Below are 23,256 nucleotides of genomic sequence, written 5' to 3'. Positions count from 1 at the left end.
TCTTACCCTCATCCTCCTCCATTCTTCCATCCCCCTCATCTTTCCCTCCCCCCTTCTATCCCTCTTTCCACCATAATACAGTAGAAAAGCACTCTATTTAAAGTCAGAGGATATGGATTCAAATCCTAACTCTACAACTTACTAGCTGAGACTCTGGGATAGTCACTTAAGTTCTCTAAGACTCAGTTTCCTTATCTATAAAATGAAGGGGTTAGACTAGATAACTTCTCATTTCTTTTCCAGTTCTAATTCAATGAATCTATAAGATCCTTTCCAACATCTGAGCTGAATAAGTAGCAATCAGAAGTTTTTTCAATGATGAAAGAAGAAATTCAAGGATTTAAGAATCTCTATTTACTGTGTATATTTCTTTGGCTCCCCCCACCATAACCACCACCAACAAGTTGATTTATTTCACTCTGTTAGACTTCTGGTAGGGGGTAAGAGTTGTATCCCTGCTACATATGTGTTTAATAAATGTTTGCAGAATTAGATTGAAAAAATGTGGGTTGAATGAATAAATGAACACACAAAGCCACATTCTTCCCTTCTCTTTCTACCATGGTCACTACTGTCCTCCTATGCCCCATCTCCTCCTTCTGGGTTAAAAAAAATGATAAAAAGGGATAAGAAAACCTAGAACATCATAACAGAGACAGTAAAGGCATATTTGTAATGTCCCAAAAAATGTACAAAGAGAACTAGGAAGCAAAGTAACTATTTTGCAACAAGTTTAAATTGACCACTCTCAATTCAATCCTGCTATGCCTCAGTTTCCTCATATCTAAAATGACAAAGTTTGACCAGAGGACCTCTAAGATACTTTCCACAATACCTTTTAGGCACTTAACGTATGCAGAGCCCTGTATGTAAGTGCTGGGAAACATATAAGTTTTACATGAGGAATAGTCTCTAGCCCCACAGATCTGTCTAGTATTAATAGAATGTGCTCTATAACAAGAGGAATGTTGTATATTAGTCCATTAGAGAATTACAAAACAAAGTGTTACGTGAGGGCATTCCCATGAAAAAGAAGGTCATTACAGACTTCTCGTATTAGGAAAGATGTCAGTGCAAAGCATTAAGCTAGGCACTGGGAAAAATAAATATTCAGTCCCTGCCTGTAACCTCAGACTTTTTTTTCTTTTTAATTACTTTATTTAAAACAAAAGTCTTTATTTTAAACTTTGCCTGAAGCATGCTGGACTTGACAATCAGCAAAACCTAAGTTCAATTCTTGCCTTAGGTAGGTACTAGTAGCTATGTGGACCTTGGCCTACCATGACCTCCCTCATCTATAAAATAACAGCAATAAGAATAGTAGTAAGGATCAAATAAAATAATAAGTGTAAAACATTTTGCAAACCTTGTAACACTATATAAATGCTAGCTATTATTATTATTACTTACTACTTAAATGGTTTCCCCCTTTGAAGCAACTGATAAAATCCAGAACCTTCACACGAGAAAAATAATTTGTTTTTTTTGTTTGTTTGTTTTTGTATTTTTTATTTTTAGGCAATTGGGGTTAAGTGACTTGCCCAAGGTCACACAGCTAGTAAGTGTCAAGTGTTTGGTCGGAGGCCGGATTTGAACTCAGGTCTTCCTGACTTCAGGGCCAGTGCTCTATCCACCGTGCCACCTAGCTGCCCCAAGAAAAATAATTCTGCAAGTACCCTGAGCACATCCACCTTTCCTGACATTCCGCTTGCACATTTCAAAAATGACCTTGAAAGAGTCAGCCCTTTTTCCCATTCATAGGCAAACTGGCAGTGTAGTCCCTTCTATTAAACTAGAGCTCCAATTACTGCTACATATTTTTTTTCTTTCATTCTTCTGCCCCATAATGTTTTTCTGTTTTAAGAAAACATTGGGAAGGCCTTTCCATAGCAATCATGCTTGCTCCATCATAAACTCTTCCAGAGTGGGTCATCCCTTCTCTGTAGACTGCTTCCCTTGCCAGCTACCCTTGCTCTGGGAAGCCAAAGCATACCGTGCCTTTGTCTGGAGCTATGGAATGAATAGAACATGAGGAAGTATTCCCCACCAAAAAAACTTTTGGAAACCAGGGAAAGATAAAAAAGATTAAAAAAAAACTTTTTTTTAATACAAAAGGGTAAGAGGAAAATGCCAAACAAATCCATGTCCTTCTCAGATTTTCCTGCTTTTGGTTGCAGGTTCCAAATGATTTGTTCCTGACTTGGCATTACTTGATATCTTTAAAATCACCCAGAGACCTCTATGGATCCCCATCTCCATTAAACATTCAGACAGGTCATGGGTTCCCTGTTTCAGGCACGACTGTCCTATCTGTTTTTGTCCTCCTTGCCCCACCACACCAAAGAGAATTTAAATAGATTCTTTTACATATTCTTCAATGTCTTTCTCCCTTTTAAGTAAGACAAAGGACCATCTGCTCAGTATCTTATGTTGGTTTATACATCACAGGATCATCTTTCCTTTACATGGGCTGAGTGATTTTTTTTCTTATTGCCTCCATGAAACTTTTTCTCCTTAGTTTCATCCTGCTCTGACTTTCCTTCCACTCACATCACTTTACTAAATAATGCAAACTAAGTTTGACATGTTTCATTCATTCAAAAATGCAGATAACATCAACTAGATGCAAAGCACACTGTTAGATACATCAGAAATTGAGTCCTAGTGCTCAAGGCATTCACAGTGAAAAGGACTGGAAGAAGTTGGGGGGGGGGTGTGAAGCCAGGATGGCAGAGTAAAAGCAGTAACTTGCTTGAGCTCTCCCCCAAACCCCTTCAAATACCTGTAAAAATGACTCAGAACAAATTCTAGAGCAGCAGAACCCACAAAAAGACAGAGTGAAACAAATTTCCAGCCCAAGACAATCTGGATAGGTGATGGGAAAGGTCTGTTGTGCCAGGCTGGAAGAGGAGCACAGTTCAGCATGGGCCATGCAGGCAAAGACCTGGGCCTCAGCAAACCTGAAGCAGGCCTCAGGGGACTGAATCACTAGCAGCTATAGTGGTTTCCAGACTTCTCAACCAACAAACACCAAAGACAACTTAGAAGGTCAGTAGGAAAGGTCTATCTGACCACAGTGAGAGAGAAGCTCATTTCAGCCCCAGTCCTGGCCCAGCCCCAGGGTGGCAGCTGCTTCCAGAACTCTCAGCCCACAGATGGAGAGGGGATCAAGTGACTGATCAGAGAGGGATTGCAAGGATCTCTTTGCTGGTGCTGAGGCAGGAATCACTTGCTTTGCCCATGCTTGGATCCGGGTGACTGTCCTGGGTGGCAGTCCTGGGGCAAGGAGGAGCACTGGCATGGTTGAGCTTGTGGTGGTGTAGAGAGGGAATCCTCCTCACAGTTCCAAGGCAGAAAAGAGTACTTGTGGTCACTCAGAGAACAGATCCTAGGCCAGGAAAGGAGTAAACTCCTTGCCTTTGATCATACCACCTTGGAAAAATGGAAAATTTACAGGTCCCTAGAAGTATCTCTGAAAACAGCTCCACAAAACCCCTGAAGCTTGGGACAGTACATCCTCCACACTGGAAGCAGACCCTACCTTAACAAAGAGTTTAAAACTCAAGTAATTGGCTGAGAACATGAGCAAATAGCATAAAAAAAACTCAGACTACAGAATCTTATTTTGGTGACAAAGAAGATCAAAACATACAACCAGAAGAAGACAACAAAGTCAAAGCTCCTACATCCAAAGCCTCCAAGAAAAATATGAATCAGTCCCAGGCCATGGAAGAGCTCAAAAAGGATTTTGAGAAGCAAGTAAGAGAAGTAGAGGAAAAATTGGGAAAAGAAATGAGAGTGATGCAAGAAAATCATGAAAACAAGTCATCAGCTTGCTAAAGGAGACCCAAGAAGAAAATAACACCTTAAAAAATATACTAACCCTTGGGGGCAACTAGGTGGCACTGTGGAGAGAGCACCGGCCCTGAAGTCAGGAGGACCTGAGTTCAAATCCGGCCTCAGACACATAACACTCACTAACTGGGTGACCCTGGGCAAGTTACTTAAACCCAATTGCCTAAAAACAAACAAAATGAAAAAAAAATAGACTAACCCAAATGGCAAAAGAGGGCCAAAAAGCCAATGAGGACAAGAATGCCTTAAAAAGCAGAATTGGTCAAATGGAAAAGGAAGTCCAAAAACTCACTGAAGAAAATACTTCCTTCAAAATTAGAGTGGAGCAAATAAAAGCTAATGACTTTATGAGAAATCAAGACATTATAAAACAAAACCAAAAGAATGAAAAAATAGTAGACAATGTGAAATAGCTCATTAGAAAAAAAAACTGACCTGGAAAATAGATCCAAGAGAGATCATTTAAAAATTATTGGACTACCTGAAAGCCATGATCAAAAAAAGAGCCTAGATATCATCTTTCAAGAAATCATCAAGGAAAACTGCCCTGATAGTCTAGAACCAGAGGGTAAAATAGAAATTGAAAGAATCCACCAATCACCTCCTGAAAGAGATCCCCAAAGGACAACCCCCAGGAATATTATAGCCAAATTCTGGAGTTCCCAGGTCAAGGATAAAATATTGCAAGCAGCCAGAAAAAAACAATTCAAATATTGTGGAAACACAATCAGGATAACACAGGATTTAACAGCTTCTATATTAAGGGAACACAGGGCTTGGAATATGATATTCCAGAGGTCAAAGAAGATAGGATTACAGCCAAGAATCACCTACCCAGCAAAACTGAGTATAATCCTTCAGGGAAAAAATGGACATTCAGTGAAATAGAAGACTTTCAAACATTCTTGCTGAAAAGACCAGAGCTGAATAGAAAATTAGATTTTCAAATACAAGACTCAAGAGAAGCATGAAGAGGTAAATAGGAAAGAAAAATCATAAGGGACTTATTAAAGATGAACTATTTACATTCCTACATGGAAAGATGATATTTGTAACTCATGAGACCTTTCTCAGTATTAGGGTAATTGGAGAGGAAAAAATACATATATGTGTGTGTGTGTGTGTGTGTGTGTGTGTGTGGTTGTGCGTGCATGCACATGGGTACATATGTATATAGGCAGAGGGCATAGGGTCAGTTGAAGATGAAGGGATGATATCTGAAAAATAAAATTGAGGGCTGAGAAAGGAATGTTCCGGGAGAAGGAGAAAGGGAGAGGTGAAATGAGATAAATTATCTCACATAAAACAGACAAGAAAAAGCTTTTACAGTGGAGGGGAAGTGGGGGAAGGTGAGAGGTAATGAGTGAATCTTACTCTTATCAGATTTGACTTAAGGAGGGAATAACATACACACTCAATTGGGTATGGAAATCTATCTTACTCTTTAGGAAAATGGGGGGAAGGAGATAAAAGGGGGGATAATAGAAGGGAGGGCAGAGGGGCAGCTTGGTGGCACAATGGATAGAGCACTGGCCCTGGAGTCAGGAAGACCTGAGTACAAACCCAACCTCAGACACATCATACTTCCTAGCTGTGTGACTCTGGGCAAGTCACTTAATCCAATTGCCTCACTAAAAAAAAAAAAGAAGAAGAAGGGAGGGCAGATTGGGGGAGGGGTTAATCAGAAACAAACTTTTGAGGAGGGCAGGGTCAAAGGAGAAAATAGAATAAATGGGGGATGGGATAGGATGAAGGGAAATGTAGTTAGCTTTTCACAACATGACTATTAGGGAAGTGTTTTGCATGACTATACATGTATAACCTGTATTGAGTTGCTTGCCTTCTCAGTGAAGGTGGGCGGAGAGGGACAAAGGGAGAGAATTTGAAACAGAAAGTTTTAAAAACAAATGTTAAAAAATTGTTTTTACATGCAACTGGGAAATAAGATATACAGGCAATGGGGGAAAAAGGATTGGAAAGGAGGGGTAACCCCAGAAAACAGAAAAAAACAAATAGCTACAAAGAAAAGATAATCAGTTAAGTATTTAAGAGAGGTAAAAATGGTATGTCATTAGAAAAAAAAAACAGGAAAGCTCATTTTCTCCTGAAAGGAACACAAAATCACAGAATATCAGAGATGGAAAGAACCACAGAAACTGTCTAGAACCATGGATAATTGCTCAAAAATCCCCTCAACATTTTCCTCAACAAGTGGTCATTCAGACCTTGTTCAAAGACCTCCAATGCCTCAGAAGGCAGCTCATTCCCCTTTTGGGGAAATGTGAGCAACTGTTTTCCTTAAATCAGGCTTAAATTTGCCTCTTTGTTACTTCAACTCTTTATGCCTTGTTATAATTTCTTAGAACTAAACACAAATCTAACCCTTCCATAGCAACCTTTGAAACATGTGAAAACATCTATCAAGTCCTGGCTAAGTGTTTTCATCTCCAAGCAGTTCCTTTTCTGCTTTTCCTTCAACCATTACTCAAATGGCATAAACTTAAGGTCCTTCACATCCCTGATGGCCTTCCTCTATCTTTTCTCCAATTTAACAATCAATCAATCAACAAGCTGTTGTTAAGGACCTACTATGTGCCAGGTACCTTGCTAAGATTGGGCTATTGCAATTGCCAGCTGGTTGATCTCCCTGCCCTAATTCTCTTCCTACCCCTGTTCATCCTCTGCTCAACTGTCAAAATGATCTTCCTAAAGTACAGGTCTGACCATGCCAATAAACCCCAGCAACTTCCTTTTGCCAACAGGACTGAGTATGAAGTCCTCTGTTATTTAAAGCCTCCATATACTGGTCTCTTCCTGACTTCCAAGCTTCTTACTCCTCTTTCACCTTACTCCCTCCCACGTACTCTGTATTCCAGTGAAGGTGGCCTCCTTGTTCTTCCTTTCACAAGACACCACACCCCCAAAGCTGGGCATTTTCAGTGGCTATTCCAAATGCTCAGAATTCTTTTCCTCCTTATTTCTGTCTTCTGGATTCCCTGGATTGTTTCTAGTCCCAGTTTCTACAAGAAGCCCTTCTTGATCCCCTTTAATGTTAGTGCCTTCCTTCCATTAATTATTTCCAATTCACCCTGTACCTATCTCGTTTGTGCGTAGTTGTTTGTATGCTGTCTCCCCCATTAGATAGTGAACTCCTTGAAAGCAAGGAATATTTTTGTCTTACTTTGAATCTTTGGGGCTTAGCTCCTAGTAGGTCCTTTAAAAAATGCATTTTCCCTTGACTAAGCACTGGGGATACAGAGAAAGACAAAACAATCTCTACTCCTCAAAGAGCTCACATTCAAAAGGGGAAAACACTTGCAAACAATAAAGTCAGTAAATCAATACAAAGTAAATGGGAGGTGACCCCAGAGGGACAGAGCTAGCCCTGGGTGTGTAGGTGGGACAGAATGGACCTGAAGATGATGGGATTTGAGCAGAGTCATGAAGAAAGCCAGGGAAGCCAGGAAGCAGAGATGGGAAGAGAGAGCAAGGCAGACATGGAGGACAGCCAATGGAAAGGCATGGAGTCAGGAGATAGACTCCTTCATAAAATGTAGTGCCCAGAAATGAATACAATTCTCCAGATGCGGTCTGTCTAGGACAGAGCTGAGTAGAGCTATCACCTCCTTAGTCCTGGGCACTCTGCCCCTCCTTAGTCCTTTGCCAGTCTTCACTCACTTGGCCGTAGTATCCTACAATTGACTCATATTGAGCTGGCCGTCTGTGAAGATCTTGCTTGAGTAAACTACAGTCTACCCACGCCTCCCCCACCCTCTTTGTACATGTGTGGATATTTTTTTAACTATAGTGTAAAACTGAAAATTTGTTCCTGTAAAATTTCATCTTGTTAGATTTGGACAATGTTCTAGTCTGTCTAGATATTTTTGAAATTCTAGCTAGGTCTAGAAGGATGGGGAGGTTTTCAGCAAGGATTTAGGGAAGGAAGAGGGGAGGGAAGCAGCAAGTATTGGTAGGTGTGGGTGTATGTGCATCAAGTACATTTAGGTGAGGTGTAGGTGTGGCTGAGGTGGGGATGGGACTAGAGTGAGGAGGGGTGTGCATGTGAGGAAAAGTAAATGTGGGGAGTGTGTGGAGGTGTGTATGTATGTGTGTGGAGGGGGATTTGGTACAAGCGATAGGCCTCTTCCATTTGATTTGTACCACTTTCCCATCTAGATTGCAAGCTTTTTGAGGATAAGGTTTACTTCTTCTATTATTTGGGGGGATTCTAACTCACTCTCCAGTATCTTAGCAATGATCTCCATTAAACACAATAGAACTTAATCAGCAAGTACTCATGGAGTGCTAACTATATGCTTGGCATTGTTGTTCATTGACATCATCACACTTTGGAGCTCTTCAAAAGAGAAGGGAGCAGGTAGCACAATGGACAGAGTTCTGGGTCTGGACTCAGAAAGTACAAAGTTCAAATATGGCCTCAGATAAGTTGTGAGGATCAAATGAGATAATTTTTGTAAACAGTCCTTAGTTCAGTGCCTGGAACATAGTAGGTACTACATAAATGCTAATTCCCTTCCTCTTCCCTCTCTTACATATATGACATGTGTGCACATATAACATATATGTTTAAACATGTATAGGCACATATAGGCATACTAAATCTGTTTTGTGATTATTGTGATGGAACAGTGACTCTAGAGTCAGTCAATAGTCAGTTGATAAGCACTTATTAAGCACCTCCTACGTACCAGACACTGTACTAGGAATTGGGTATACAAAGAAAGGCCAAAAAAATAGTCCTAACTCTCAAGTAGTTCAGAGTCTAATGGGGGTAGGAGACAACATGCAGACAACTATGTTGCTGTTTAGTCCCATCCAACTTTTTGTGATCCCATTTGGGGTCTTTTTGGCAAAGATACTAGAGTGATTTGCCATTGCCTCTTCTAGCTCATTTTACAGATGAGGAAACTGAGGCAAAACATGATTAAGTAACTTGCCCAGGGTCACACAATTAGTAAATGTCTGAGGCCAGATTTGAACTCAACTCTTCCTGACTCCAGGCCTGGCATTCTATCCACTATACCACCTAGCTGCCCAGACAACTATGAACAAACAAGCTATATACAGGATAAATTGGAAATAATTAACAAAAAGAAGGTACTAGAATTAAAGAGAATCAGAAAGTCTTTCTGTAGAAAGTGGAATGTTAGCTGGAATTTGAAAAAAGCCAGGGAAGCCAGGAAGTGGAGACAATAAGGGACGTCATTCCAGGCATTGGGTACAGCCAACAAAAATGCCTAGAACCAAGAATGGAGTGTTGTTTGAGAAATAGCAGGGAGGTCAGTGTCACTGTATCACAGTGTATATTGAGGGGAGAAGGGTTAGGTATAAGATGATTGAAAAAGTTGGGGGAGTCAAGATAGAAAGGGCTTTGAGAGACAGAAGATTTTCTATTTGATCTTGAAGGTGATAAGATAGGATAACACGGCTGAAGTTTATTGAGTGACATGATCAGACCTGTGCTTTTGGAAGATCCCTTTGACAGCTAAATGGAGGATGTCTAGAGTAAGACTTATAGCTGTGAGACCAACCAAAAGGTTATTGTATTTGTCTAGATGTGAGGAGATGAGGGCCTATGCCGGGATAGTGGCAGTGTCAAAGGGGAGAAGAGGAGAGGTTATGAAGGTAAAATCAACAGGCCTTGGTATTGGATATAGATTGGATATAGAAGGTGGGAGAGGGTAAGGAGGCAAAGAGGATACCTAGATTGCCAGCCTGGGAGACTGGGAGGGTATGATACCCTCAACAATAAGAGGGAAATTAAGAAGATGGAGGAGTTTGAGGGGAAAGATAATGAGTAAGCTTAAGAAATATTGAGTTTCAAATGCCTATGGAACCTCCAGTTCAAGACATCCAACAGGCAGTTAGAGATTGGAGACGGGAGATCACAGAGAGGTTAGGGTGAAATAAGTAAAAGATCTTGATTCAAATCCCCTCTCTTTCCATCTCTATAAATTTAGACAAATCAAAACCTCCCTGAGCCTTAATGTCCTCATCTGTAAAATAAGAAAGCATGGCAGCTAGGGTCCTTTCTGGTTCTTTATCAACAAAATTACAGTTCCCCACATGGTATATATACCCATAATTATCCAAGAACACAAAAGACATTTTGTTATAGATATGAATCCAAGGAATACTCCATTATTTTCCTATGTTCGACACAGAGCAGAGTGCCAGTGAATTAAGGTATCATATCATCTGCTACACATTGAGAAACAATTTATCTCTTTCATCCTTGAAACATCCAAAAGGATATTTGCGGATGGGACCTAAATCACAGACTGAGACAAATGGAGCAGTAAGAAGACACAATATAGACTAGCTCTTCCCACAACTGTTTCAACAGCCATCTAAAAAGAAAACCAAACCATGTGGTGATTAGGAAATTAAAGAAGAAACTACTATGGGTCATCTTGCTAGCATAATATCATAAATCCAACCAGCAAGCAGGAGCTAGAAATGATATGACAGGGGTGGATCAAGATCACAAACTCAGTAGTCAGGGCTCCAAGCTAGGACAGCATTGCAGGAATACGCAGGGATGATCCTGTACTCCGTCTCCTCCTCCTTCCCAGGCTAGCAGTGGGAGGGGAAGGATACAAGAGGGACCAGGATTACAGACTCAACCTCTAAATTTCTCAGCAAGACCAGCAATGTTGGATTGCCCAAAACAGATTGCTAAAAGAATGAGTAAATAAAAAAAAAAATAAAGAGCTATTATGATGCCAGGGATGCCCAAGACACAATGATAGAGCAAGAAAACAATTCACAAATGCCTACAAACAAAATCTCATGAAAAAAATATTGCTTGTTGGCAAGATCAATTAAAATTTCTGGACGAAGCAATGCAAGGGTTCAGAAAAAAATTAAATGATGTAAATGAAATGAGAGTGATATACAAAAGTAGTGGAGGTGTGGGAAATGAAAGCTATGGAGGAAATTATTGGAAGAATAATTAACAGCTCAGCACAAGAGATATGAAACCTTACCCAAGTAATAGACTCTATGAAAATTAAAATTAATCAAATAGAAGCTGACTCCATGAGACAACCAAGCAATATTAAAAATAAATTCAAAAGACAGAAAAATGGAAGAAAATGTATGTCATATCAAAAACAACTGACCTAAAATATAGAACAAAGAAAGCCATAATCTCTATCTTCTTCCTTCCCAAAAAGGCTAGATATTATATTTCAAAAAATCATGAAAGAAATCTGCCAAAAGTCTCTTAGAACTGGAAGGCAAAGTGAAAATAGAAAGACTCCATTGATCAACTCCTGAGAGAAATCTGAAGATTAAAACTCCCAGGAACATGACAGCCAAAACCTAGAGCTTCCAGGTCAAAGAAAAATACTATCAACATCCAAAAAGAAAGAATTCAAAGGAGCTACAATCAGAACCACACAAGATTTAGCCACTTCCATGATAATTTAAATTCAATTCAATAAACTTTTATTAAATACCTACTATGTGCCAAGCACTGGGATAAACACTGGGGATACAAAAAGACCCTGCTCTCTAGGAGCTTATGAGCTAGTGGAAGAGACAACATGCAAACAAATATACACAAAGCAAACTATAAACAGGAAAAACAGAAGAAACAGGAAATAATTAAAAGAGGAAAAGCACTAGAATTAAGGGGTTAGTAAAGGTTTCCTGTAGAAGGTGGGATTTTGGCTGGGATTTAATGGAGTGAGAGCATAGGATATGATATTTGAAGAGGTAAAAGATATAACTTGGAACCTAGAATACCATATCTATCAAAACTGAATAAAATCCTACAGAGGCAAATAATGGATCTTTAATGAAATAAAGGACTTCCAAGCAGTCTTAATGAAAAGACTGGAGCTGAATAGAAACTTTGAAATAAAAACACAAGAGCAAAGAAAAACATTTTAAAAGGCAAAAAACAAAAAAAGAAAACAAAAGGAAAGAAACCTCCAGCAAGCAGAAAAGACTATCAAAGGATGGAGGGTAACACAAGCATCCCCTTAGAAATATGATGACATCAGGGATCATAGATGAGGTCAAATAAGAAGAAGGAATTTGAGTGATTTTTGTTGTCTTCATGATCTTCAAAAAAGAAAGAAAGGGAAAGGATACAATAGGGAAGCGAAAGAAAGAAATGGGGAAGGAAATCTTACTATTTAACATAATTGGGGGCACAAGTAGAAAGCTGTACAAAAGAGGAAGGAATGGGGGATATTATTTGAACCTCAATTTCATTTGAACTGGTCAGGGCAGAACATACACCTACATAATGAGTTTGGTTTAGAAATACATTCAACTCAATAGGGAAACAGGGAAAGGGGGAAAGAAGCATAAAAGGAGGGTAGATGTAAGGAAGGGTTAGTCATAACCAAAACAAATCAGGATTGGGGATTGTGAAGAAAGATTTAATAAAAAAGAAAGATAAGATAAGAACATATGAATGGAGTCTGGATGAGGGAAAGAGAAGAAAGGCAGGGTAGTAAAAAATATTTGGATCAAGCATAGAGTGTTGGTACTGAGCACATTCCTGTTCCATACCTCTCTCCTTCTATGTAAAAAGAAGGCAGGAAATAACAAGTGAAAAAGTATAAGAGAAAGGATGAAGGGAAGCAAATAAAATTAAGTTTTTGTACACATACAATGCAGCTAAGATTAGAAGGGAAACAGCTAGGAAAAATCTTTGTGGCAAGTTTACCTGATAAAGGTTTTGTTTCTAAGATACATAAAGAACTGATTAAAATATGTAAGAATAAGAGCCATTCTCCAATAGATAAATGGTCAGAAGATAAGAGCAGGCAGTTCTCAAGCAAAGAAATCTAAACTGTCCAAAGCCACATGAAAATATGTTCCAAATTGCTAATAATTAAAGAAATGCAAATTAAAGTAATTCTGAGGATCCACCTCACACCCATCACATTGCCAATGTTGATAAAAAGAAAATAACAAATGTTGAAAGGACCGAGGAAAAACAAACACATTGATATACTATTAGTGGAGCTTCAGAATGACACAACCATTCTGAAAAGCAATTTGGAACTATGCATATATCATACCCTTTGACTGAATGAAACCCCTAATGTATACCCCAAAAGGATCAAAGAAAGAGGAAAAGGGTCCATTTGTACAAAAATATGTATAGTTCTTATAGTAATGGCAAAGAACTGGAAACCAAAGGGGTGTCTATTAATTGGAGAATGGCAGAATACATTGTGGTACATGAATGTAATAGAATATTATTGTGCTGTAAGAAAAGAGGGAGAGGGTTTCAGACACACTTGGGAAGATGAGTATGAATTAAGGCAGACTGAATTAAGCAGAACTAGAAGGAAAATTTATGTTATTACATTAATATTGTTTTAAAAAAACAATTTTGAAAGACTTAAGAACACTGATCAATGCACTGATCCATCATGATTCCAGAGGACTAATGGGAAACAGTCCTGCCTACCTGCTAACAGGGAGGTGATGGACCAATATGCAGAATGAGATACACAATTTTGAACATGCAAAACATGAGAACTTGTTTTCCTTGACTATTACTTATTTTTATAAGGGTGTTGTTTTTCTCTTTCTTTTTTCCCTAGTAGGGTTGGGGAGAGGTAAGAGAGGGAAAAATAAACTATTAATAATTGAAAAAATAGTTTTAATAGTTTTTTTTAAAAAAATATAGACTACATCTATCCTGGATTTAAAGGTTTTGAAGGTAGGGGGAGGGAAAATGAATTATTGATAAATTTTATTTTTAAAAGTGATAATTTTGTAATAAATTTTAAACAGTGTTTTTTTTTAAAGACAGGGCCTAAATCCGTCTTGGCCTTAGAACCTCTATTTTGTGTTTTTTTTTGTTGTTGTTTGTTTTGTTTTGTTAGGCAATTGGTGTTAAGTGACTTGCCTAGCGTCACACAGCTAGTTATTTTGTGTTTTGATATAATCTTTTTCTATACCTTACAGAATTTCTTTGAAGCTCTATAAAGGGACAAGTAGAAATAACCAACTAGGCTGCATCAAGATGGCTTGAAAAACAAAATAATCTCCCTCCAAAAGATACAAAATGGAAAACAGGAAAATTTTCATTTTATAAATACCATTATGATGCTCAGTTCTATGTAATAATATTTCATTGTCCTGGCAGGTGACCTAAAGGTAATAATAACAATAGTATTTTACTTGTCATCTGATTTAAACCTTGGAACAAGCCTGGGAAGTAGGTACTATTATTATCTTTATTTTACAGATAAAGGAACTAAGTTAGCATAGGTTAAGTGATTTGCTCCAGAGTACATAGCTAGCAGCTAAGTGACTCAGCAGATAAAGCATTAGCCCTAGAGTTGAGAGAATCTGAGTTTAAATCCAGACTCAGACATAGCCATGTAACCCTGGGCAAATCACTTAACCCTGATTGCCTCAGTTTCCCCATCTGTAAAATGAGCTGGAGAAGGAAATCGCAAACCACTCCAATATCTTTGCCAACAGAACCCCAAAGGGGGATCACATGGTGTGTGGACAGAACTGAAATGATTCAACAAAAACAAACTGCATAGCATGAAATAAGAGCAATAGAAAATTCATTTCAAACCATAAATGTAATTTTCAAAAACTACTTAAAATTCATGGAAATAAGTACTTGATAACAGCTACCTACTAAATAATTGTTGTTGTTGATGATATTGCTAACGGTTGCAACTAGAGCACTACACAGGGAGTTAGAAGAAAGTAGTACTAGTTCTGGCTCTATCCCACATGACTTTGAGCAGATCTTTGCACCCCTTGGGGCCTCTGGCTGCTCATTTGTAAAAAATAAAATAAAATGAAATGAAATAAAAGGTTGAACCAAGTTTCTTTCAGTTCTAAAATTCTATAGTCTTTAAAGTCCACAAGTTGAATGTCGAAGGCTGCCCTTCCACCACATTACTTCTCATCTATGCAGTTCAGTCCTAGGCCCCAAAGAGACCTTAGGTTCCCCTTAGTGGAATGGAAAAAATGGGCCTAAGATGGTTAGGGAGGGGCAAAAAACCAAAAAGTCTAGCAATTGCCTCAGAATTAACGGCTTTGTCTATATTCTGATGCCAACAGGACCACATTAGAGGGTGTTTTTTTTCCAACTGTAGACTTCTTAAGGGAAAGGGTTCACATATTTTCCAGAAAACTCTGACTTTACTCAACAATGTGCTTTAAAAAAAAATTATTATTCTCATCTGCAGACACTTCCTGTTGGAGACTAGAAGCCATCCAAAAAATTTTAGAAGAAAAAATGGAGGAAACCCCACATTTGCTATGAAAAGAAAATCAAGGACTGCACCTAACCCAGTGGTTTCCAAGGTGCTCTAGTCAGAGCTGGGATTTCAAGGAACAGACATAACATTGCACTCCAAGTTATCAAGCTACAAGACTTATCAGTACATACAAACCACTAGGGGAACACTTACTCATTTGAGAAGAATACAAGAATATATCTGCATTCTCCTTTGTGGCCATCCCAGTATCATATCTTGGTCTAGTTCATGGAAATTAGTTTGAGCACTTCACTGATCCCAGGAAGTCAGCTCTTTCCAGTTATAACCCCAATCTCAAAGATTGCCTGCATCCACCATCTGCATGGTTTTATACTGAGGCAGATATAGAAAACTGGAATACTACCAACACACCAAACCAGGCTAAGCAAACATAAAGTAATTTGAAATACACTAACCACAAGAAAAGGGGCAGTTAGGTGGTCCAGTGGATAGAACATAGGGCCTGGAGTCCAGAAGATTCATCTCCTTGAGTTCAAATCTGGCCTCAGACACTCACTAGCTGGATGACCCTGGACAAATCACTTAACCCTATTTGACTCAGTTTCCTTATCTGTAAAATGAGCTGGGGAACGAAATAGCAAACCACTCCAGTATCTTTGCCAAGAAAACCCCAAATGTGGTCACAAAGAGTCAGACACAACTGAAATGACTGAACAATAAAAAATCATAGGTAAACATCAGATAAAACTAAATGTGGGAGGTGGTAGAATTCCTTTAGATTCAGAGGCTGAACTCAAGGATATTCATGTTAATTGTCTCTATCTACATATCTTTCCTCCTTGTTTTGGAAATAGGGACCCAGCCTACATCACAAAACGAGTAGGTATCATAACAAGGGGGCATCTCCACTATGGACAAAAATTAACATCTCATGCATCTGCTTCCTTTATCGCCTCGCGTAAGTCTAGATTTTGAAAGTATTGACCAAAAATTTGGGTAATTCAGAATGAATTCTGTCACCATTATGAATAGTATAAGGGCAATTCTTGTTGATGGCAGAATGTCCAGAAGGAAAAATAATTCAGTAAGAATTGGTTTTTTTTTCCAAGCCGTCTTGAAAAAAGATATAGAGACAAAGAATTATTGGAAGTTTGTTACCAGAAGAACAGAGATTACAAAGTGCACAATAGAAACAGTAGACAGAACAGTAAAAGAACTAGGAAAAAGCCTTCTAAGAGCTTAGCTTTATTTTTTAATTTCATTTTTCCAATAAACAAAAATCTCCCAACCACCCCCTCCCACCATTGGAAAAAAACAAAAAAAAACAAAAACAAAACTTCTCTTGTCCATCAAGCTTAGTGACTTCCAAATTCACATTGATGATACTAGTAACATCCTTGCCTCTGAGTCTGTCAACTTTCTCAATGGCCCTATCTCCACTGTCCCTCAACTATCTACAGAAGTGGTCATGCCTTAGAAAACTGCTCCCACCTCCAAGACCCCAAATTCAGAAATACCTCCTCTCTGATCATAATCTCTAATCCTTCCATTTCTTCATCACCTCACTTCTCCTGCAGTTGCTCATCATTGCCTTTGTGACTTCCTTTCTTTGAATCCCTCCATATTATCTTCATCTATCATCCCTTTCCTAGATTCATTTCCTTGAGGTCTTATGTCACGTCAATAAACTACAATAAACTTGAACACCTTTTCTCTTTGTCTTTTTGCTGTTCCTTACTGCTAATTTCTACTCGACACTAGTTTTACAGGACTATGTTTCATTCTTATGGAGTATTATATTGATTTTCTTGTGTTAATATTTCCAGTCCTTTTTGCTTTGGTTATTGTCATTCTGCACATTAGTAAATAACACATGGAGAGCATTATTGAGTACTATTGTTGACCACTTACCTTTCTATTTTCTCCCAAGAATTACTGAACGCCTCTGATTTTTGGTTGCATGTAATTCTTACCGGCCTCCACAGAATCTGGATTTATAACATTAGCTATACTTGTCTTTCCTCTCCACCAATTAGTTTTAAACCTTTTTGATCAGGTTCAACCCACACACACACACACACACACGCACACACACGCACACACACACAGAGTTTCTAAAAAAAATCAAATAGCACCTAAAATTATTTACCCACTTTTTCCACATGTACTGGATTTTAAGATCTAAGTGGCATCACAGTGATGCTTCACCTAATGCTGAAACATATCAGAGGTTCCTTATTTCTTTCATATTCTAGGTCACATATATAATTAGTGAGCATATAGCCATATCTTTATTGTGTCTATAAATATTAATAACTCTTTCCTGGAACTTGATCATAATTAGGTCTAATACGCTTTCTTTTAACTGTTGTTGAAAAACATGAAACACACACACACACACACACACACACACACACATACTCCTGAATACAGAGTTAATCTTCACAGCTATAGAAAGATCAAAATATTGAAATCTTTCCTCTCCATCCCCACCACATTGTAATGTTCTTTTATTCAGAATGTCCTGCCTAGGTCATTCTTAGAAAGACAGAAGAGCACCATAAAAAGAGAACTCGTCAGGGAGTCACAAGACCTGGGTTTGAGTTTTGGCTTTGATATTTACTGGCTGTGTGGCCTTAGGTAAGTCATCTAACTTCTTTGTGCTTCAGTAAAATACAACTTTTTTAAAATAAGGATAATACTTGTATTACCTACTTTACAGGTTCTGTGGTAGGAAAAAGGCTTTATAAACTTTAAAGTATTTTTTGTAAATACAAGTCATTGTTGTTGTTGTTGTTTGTTGTTGTTGTTGTTAGTGGTTTATAGAGTGGTTTATATATTATTTAAATAATATTTTTCTCTGATTACATGTAAAAGCAATTGTTAACATTTATCTTACTCTTTATCTCATCTAGTGGGTTGCTTTTCCTCATTACTTTTTTTAACAGTCCTTTCTGTGGAGACAGCCAGAAGCCATTGGGAGAGGGCATCTATAAATACTAAAATGTGCTTTTATTAATAATGCCTTGACTTCTTAATTCAAGAAATAATCATCCTAGATACAGCCATTCTGGCACCCCAATATGAAAACAAATGTATATTGTTTGTTTCCTAGTGCCCTACATCCCATAACAGCTCCTTACAGCCAACAGTGCATGATCACATCAGAATCTGGTCCATCTATCCTCAAGTAACAGATGTTGGCAAACACGCTGCATTCTGGGACTGTTTGTCAGTCTTTGGCTGGTGGATTTCAATATGGGTTTATGCTGTCTGCTCTAGAGATAAGACCTACAGCTCCACAGTTGTGAATTACAGCTCCAGTTTCTATTTATCTTGGATGTGTGGTAGTACAAAGCTAAAAAAAAAGAAAAGAAACCATACATCAAGCATACATGGGCAAATGACTCCCCTTTACCCAAACCCATTGAGACCATCCAGGTTTCACAGACTCAAACTGAGGACAGAAGACAAATAGCTCCCTAGGTTAACAGAGAAAATACGTGATATTGTAGAATGACTGCTGGGTTCAGAGTCAGGGAAATGGTTTCAAATCTCAGCCTTCCCACTCATTACTTGCACAGCCTTAAGTGTATCATTTCCCTCTCTGGGTCTCAGTTTCATTACCTATTTATAAAAGAGGAGCAGTTGGATCATATGACCTCTGAAGGTCCCTTCAAGTTCTAAATTTGTGAAACTTCAATATCTTAAAATTAGTCATTTGGGGCAAGGGGACAAAAAGAACTATTCAAAACAAAACTGAAAAATACCATTAGCATATATTCAAATGAATGAGTAGCACTCTTGCAAATAGAAATAAGAGCAATAAAGTTTATATCTGAAGCTAGCAAATGCACTTTGCCCATTAGCATGGTTTTTAGTGTGATTTACTCTTAATAACATTTAATGAGTAGACAAGATTAGGAAAATGTAGAACCAGTAAGGCAGAGCTCAGTTATCATTTGTAGAACTGCTCCAGAGTTCAAGGTGCTGCCATTTACTTTAATAAAAAATTCATTCCATGTAATCTACTAAGCATTCTACTCAGGACTCACAATGTCCCTCAGTCTTTCATCTATTCTTTGCTTTGTTATTATGAAAATCCATCATTTCTTCTCTGGGTATACTCTTTTCCACCAATGAAGATTCAGTATTTCCATACTTGATAAATTTTGTGGCTGAAAAATTGATCACCTAGAGACAAATTTTCTGTTGATCAGGCTCTGCATGTATTTAAGACAAGCTGTATGGTCAATCACTGGGACTGTACTCAAAGCTTTACCAAACCTGGTAAGATTTACCATAGCTGATATCTTCAGCTGGTACAGGTACTGGTACAGCCTTTGACAAGCTAGTCACCCACACACCACAATGTGAAACTAGAATAAGACTTTCATAGAAGGCCTACTCACAATCAAAAATACTTATTGGGACAGTTATTGTCTTAGATGCTATATAGGGAAAATTACACAAACCTGGCTCTTGTACTCAAGGAGTTGATAGTATAATATTTGGCATTCATGAAAGAAATTTAATTTATGAAATGCAGGATTACAAAAGAAGTTGAAATCTAGTCTTCTTACTATCGTCTCCAAATATTTTCCCGCCTCTAAATCTTTGTTCGTGCTGTTCCCCTTCCTAGGGATTCTCTTTTTGAGGGCTACAATGATCCCTACTTTTGTTAATGCCAGGTAGAAGCCTATTTACCTTTTCCTTCCTCAAAATTTTTCTACTCTCCCCTCCCCCAAGTTATCCCACACAATTGTAGAATAGTCCTCCAAAAACTAATACTTTAATTTTTTTCCTCTTAGATAAATATAGACTGAGTTTTTCCTAATTATTTGTTAGCTACAGGGGCAGGTAAGGATAAAACAAAAGAAGGAGGAAATTTATAATATTTCAAAAGTATAAAGAAAAGGTCAAGGGATTAGATCTCATTGCACTGAGTTTTATGATGGCAAGTCCAGTATTCTTAGTTCTATATTCTTCATTCAAAGTAGGAAACCACCTCTCCCATATGACATTTGATACTGTTGTCCAGCAGGAGAAATAACAATACTCCTACAATGTATACTAAAACTAACATAATCACTCCTTCCTGCCCTCTGCTGGTCAGCTGGCCTGGACGTTCTATAGGCTGACATCTGTCAAATGACTCCTGATTCATTTACATATGGAAGGTTGATAATGTAAACTCAAGTTTAATGAGGAGGAGGCATTAGCTTCCCACCATATCCTCATTACCCTTCTCTCTACCTTTCTTTTTTTCAATTTTTTTTCATTTTTTCTAAATTCAGACCCATCTCAAATCCCATTTCTCTGAAACTTTCCAACAAGGACTCCAGATCTTGTTCATCTCTCAAATCATTGAGTCGTTGACTCATCTCTACCATGCAAATGAACAGATCATTAAATTATTACTTACCAATACATAATCGGATGTCGTAGAAAGAGTCATGACTCTGGAATAAGAGGTTTAAATCTTGACTCCAGTGATCACTATTGTTCCCTTTGGCAAGTCAAGATAAAGTACCTCAGTTTCCTCATATAAAAAATGAAGAGGTTCGACAAGATAGTCTTTGAGGTGCTTTCCAACCCACCAGTCCTGACTGTAAAGCTTTTGAAGTACTTTCTGCACAAGAATCCTGTAAGATAGGGAATGCAATATTTGATCCCCATTTCACACCTAAGGAAACTAAAACCCCAAGAGGTCATATAGCTACCCTGAAAAAAGGCTTGAATTCAGTTCTCTGGACTCTGTGTCCTGTATCCTTTCTAGTGCTCAGTACTGCTGCTTACTTATACTCCTCACTAGGATGCTCTCTAGAGCATCTTTCTCTCTGAGAAAGGAGGGAGCTAGTACAGAGCCAGTTATTCACTGTCACATATATTTTTGTCACTTATTTTTCTTCCACAAGCATGCTACCATGAGTGTGTGGCTTTAAGGAACTTCTGTTTGCTTTTGGTCACTCTCTCAATTTTTCATGGTTAGGAACAGCCTAGTGTAGTGGAGAGAATGTTATTTTGGGACTAAGAGGACCTGCATTCAAATCCCAGTTCTGAAATTTACGAGATATGGGACCTTGGACTAATCATTTCTTAGTATCGTAGATCTGGCTAAAAGAAATCTCAAGGGCCATCTAGTCTAAACCCCTTATTTTACAGATGAGGAAACAGGGATAACATCTATCTCTCTGAACTTCAGTTTCTTCATCTATAACATTGGGACATTATGCACTGTATAGGATGATTCTGAAAAAAGAATAATATATTTATATATTATAAACCTTTTTAATAAACCTTTATAAACCTCAAGTACTTTGAGAATGACAGTAACTATTACAATTAATAATAATAAGTAACATTTATTATGTGCCAGGCATTGTGCTAACCACTTTACAATTATTATCTCATTTAATCCTTGCAATAACATGGGAGGCAGGTATTATTATTATCCTCATTTTACAGTTGAGAAAACTGAGGCAAATGGAGGCTAAGCGACTTGTCCAGGATCACACATCTAGTAAGTGTCTGAGGCTAGATTTTAATTCAGGTCTTCCTAAGTATTCTATTCCTTCCTCAGTGTTCTATTCACTGTACCACCCACCTGCCAGTTCAGAATTTCTCTCTCCCCACATTTTTCTTTCCCAGATCCCCATAGGCAGAAAAATTACCCATGTTGCTGAATTTTATGCTCTATGCTCAAACCAATTTAACAAATACTCATTAAGCACCTGCTATGGGCAAGGGACTATTTCAGACCCTGCCTTCAAGGAGCTTACATTCAGAAATACTCACCTCAAAGAGGTGTATAGAATACTACTAATGTGGCTCTTATGGCCGTTTTTAATGTGGTCCTTTTTCCCTCAGAAATAGGATTATAGGCAGGGGGATTTTGCTTTTTTCTTAAAGGAAAAAGAAAGAGAAAGTAGAGAGTTGGAAGAGAGAGTAAAGAAGGTACTCCAAAGCACTTTTTATCCACTCAGAATTGGGGAGAAGAAAACAAAACATGTAAGACTAAACTCCCTTCCTCCTCTGAAACTCAAAGCTTTTTCTAGGCATGAAGCAACAGTAACAGTTCTGAAAACTGCTCTTTCTTTAGTCCTCAGGAAAACTTGGAAATGGAAGTGTTTCCACTGAACTTGAGTTTACCTGATGCTCTCAATCAGTGTGGCTGTTGGTAGCCTTGGGATGACTGGCCAGCCACCAAACCACTAGTCATCATCATCAAAACTTTGCTTTCTGATCCAAGATCATAGCCCAAGTCCAGCTTGATCTGTACACAAAGAAAGAGAAAGAATTTCTTTTCTAGCTTTCCAGGTCTCAGGTGTGCCAGGTCACACAGTAAAATACATATATAAAAGCACAATTTATGTCTAGGAACAAGAAAAAAAACTCATTCCATTCTTTTCTTTGTCACAAAATATTTTCCATTGATGTAAAGAGGCACTTACACTAATCAAGGAGACCACACTTCCCCCACTGATGAACGTGACCTAACATCAGACTTTGAAAGTCTCAACTCAATTCAATTCAACAAATAATGATTGAACATTCATTTCATTAGCTAATTGTTAAATTAATATGACCACCACCACCACCATCATTATTATTACATATATACTGACATTTATATAAGACTTTTGTAGTAGGCATCAGACTTATTATTGTTTGGTATTGTTTAGGAAACTCCCAGTGAGGAAATCCCACTATCAATTAATAAACATTTATTAAGCACCTACTATGTGTCAGGCACTGTGCCACATGCTGGGGAAATAAAAAGAGGCAAAAGATAGTCTCTGCCCTCTAGGAGTTCACAATTTAATGAGGAAGACACCAAGCAAACAAATAAGTGAAAACTAGTATATACAGGATAAATGGGAAATAATTAAGAGTGAAGGCTCCAAAATTAAGAATAGTTGGCAAAGGCTTCCTGTAGAAGATGGAATTTTAGTTAGGATTTAAAGGAAGCCAAGAAAGCCAATAGTCAGAGGGAAGGAGGGAGAACATTCTGGACATGGACAGATGGAGAAAATCTTGGAGAGATGTTGGGTCTTATTCATGGAAGAGCCAGGAGCTCAGTGTCACTAGATTGAAGAGCATTTGGTGGGGAGTAAGATGTGAGAAGACTAGAAAGTTAGGAGAGGGCCAGGTT

This window comes from Vombatus ursinus, unplaced genomic scaffold (assembly GCF_900497805.2).
Source record: "Vombatus ursinus unplaced genomic scaffold, bare-nosed wombat genome assembly UNPS02014791.1, whole genome shotgun sequence".
Classification (NCBI taxonomy): domain Eukaryota; kingdom Metazoa; phylum Chordata; class Mammalia; order Diprotodontia; family Vombatidae; genus Vombatus; species Vombatus ursinus.
The sequence above is the reverse complement of the archived record's forward strand: the minus strand, read 5'-3'. Positions refer to the sequence as shown.